The following is a 2,583-nucleotide window of genomic DNA, read 5'->3' as shown; positions in this document are numbered from 1 at the left end:
AGCAAATTAAAAAGATATTTCTTCAGAAAAAATAATATTTGTTATATTAAATTAGCACACTTAAATAAATTTAATATTTATAATATGTTAAATTAACACATTTTATTTATTTATCTTAGAAATTATGTTTAGAATACATTATTTGTATATTATTTATTTGTTTATTTATTTATTTATTTGTTAATATGATATAAATTGTAAATTTTATTATTTTAACATTAAAAATATTGAATATCAATTTAACAAAATATTTAAATAACACATTGTGTTAAATTAACACTCGAATAGTTTAAAAATTTAGCACAAAATGTAAAAAAATATCAATTTTAACACAAATATAAAATGTTTTTTATTATGTACTTGTCTAGATTTTATGTATTATATAATTATTTCTATTATTAGTTCCATGAAAATATTTTTCAACAGCGAGAAGTGATGCTCAATTATTCATTTTAATTTCTATTGTTTTTCTTGCAAATGCATTAAAGGATTAAATGAATTTCTTGTGTATTTTGTTATATTATCCTTCCTATCTCCTAATTAAATATATACAGTTTTATTTTTTCTAAAAAAAGAACTTCTATTTCTCTAAATTTTATTAAGTGCTAAATATATATCAATTAACGCACCTACAAGCTGATAACAAATGCCGAATCGTAAATCGGATACTGTACTGTATGTACATCCGGCCACTTGCTTTCTTATTAATTTAATGTTAACACACAAATCTGATGATTTATCATCCCGAAAATGTCAATGATTACATTCAGCAGAACGTTTATTTTACAACTGTTGAAAATTTTCTTCGCGCTAATTAAATTGTATTTTAAGAGCTAAAGAAATGCGGTCCCATCTTAGCAAATAATCATAAAACGATTGCAAAACTGTTGCGTTCTGCTAAACACATCTAATGTAACCGTAAATTCATATTCAAATTGTGCGCTTTTTTGTCATTTCCGCAGCAACGAATTTAGTTGGATGTATTAATAATACACAGAATGCTAGAAGTCATCGTATCTAAATGTACAGCATCAAAATGTTGCTATTTGAATATCTAAGAATTTAAACATATGTCGAAAATAGTGAATTGCCAATTTTTAGACCTTTTGATGGCAAAATGTTAATAAATAATGTGTTGCATACAATTGACTCATTTTATCCAAGCTATCTTTCAGCTATCTTCATTTGATTTTTCTATTTCACAACTTTTTACTGTCCTTCTTATTAATTGTCTTCAACTAATTGAAGATTCGTCAAAGAAGTTCGTTGCAAAGGTTATTAAAGAATTTTTCTAGTTTATCCAAAAACTCAAAAAGAGAAAAAAATTTTGTTAAATGTACTGAATAGGGGATCCTATTTAGTCGATAATATAGACGATCTTAAGCATTATTAAAGAGTTATTTATATCACTACACTTTTTGTCAATTTATATGTGACTGTCTTATGTAATTTTATGTGTACGTTCAACCAAATTTACATTGTAAGTTTCGCATGTTGCATAAATAATATGACGGATTGTTAAATTCAGCTCAGGCTTGGGTGTAAGTATTCCCACATAGCACAATATTACAGTAACATTGCAATATATAAAAAATATTACAGTATAATATTACAGTATAATATCACAAAAATATTACTTATATTACACGTAAATAACATCAAAATATCACAGTGCATGACTAGTTTAAAATATATATTCGCACATATGCACATTTATACGCGCGCGTGAATCGAGAGAGAAAGAGAGACAGAGAAAAAGAAATGCAGACTTCTTGCCCTTTCTCTTTCTTTATTTTTCTTTATCTTTTGTATTTTTTTTATATGATATAGATATCTTATATAGACATCTTAATTCGCAAGTATACATTTTTATGTTGCAATACGTCAAACATATTTTTTATATCGCGACATAGAAAAAAATTTCGTTATAATATATTGCATGTATTTCTCGTAATTAGTCTTGTCTTTCTTTGTTATATTTATTTCTTAAATTATTATAAATGCATCGCACTAAACACAGTAATAAAGCCATATCATCAAAGGAGGTGGGAATAAATAATCAATCATACAAGTGACGGAAAATATGAAGAAGAATGAGCTAAAACGCGTTGGTGGCATACAAACTTGGGATTTAATCTCTATTCGCTGTCACAAAACTCTCGCGAACCATTATTTGGGGAATTAGACAAGAGAAACACGTACTCGCTCGCTATCCGCATATATCCTATGATAACGCCATACAATACTAGACAATGCGGTAAGGCTCTGTGTGAGTCCGGCTGAGTTCTTTTCTTTCAGTACACGACGTCTCGCCCTCGTACTTAATCCGCGCCCTGAAAATTGATCCGCCTGACACAATATCGTAAGGTTTCGTTGAATTGCACTAGATGTGATCGTTATACAGTCTGCGTCTGATATATTTCGCGCAAGCATATCGACATCGATGTGAAAAACATACGTAAGTACATCTCTTCGACACATCCCTACAAAATGGGCCAAGTCGAGAAAGGATAGTAAAAAATATCGTTTTCCCTTTTACGGAATTTTCTGTAAATTTTTATGAAATTTTTACAGAATATTAGT

This window comes from Atta colombica, unplaced genomic scaffold (genome assembly GCF_001594045.1).
Source record: "Atta colombica isolate Treedump-2 unplaced genomic scaffold, Acol1.0 scaffold261, whole genome shotgun sequence".
Classification (NCBI taxonomy): domain Eukaryota; kingdom Metazoa; phylum Arthropoda; class Insecta; order Hymenoptera; family Formicidae; genus Atta; species Atta colombica.
This window is presented reverse-complemented; position numbering follows the sequence as displayed.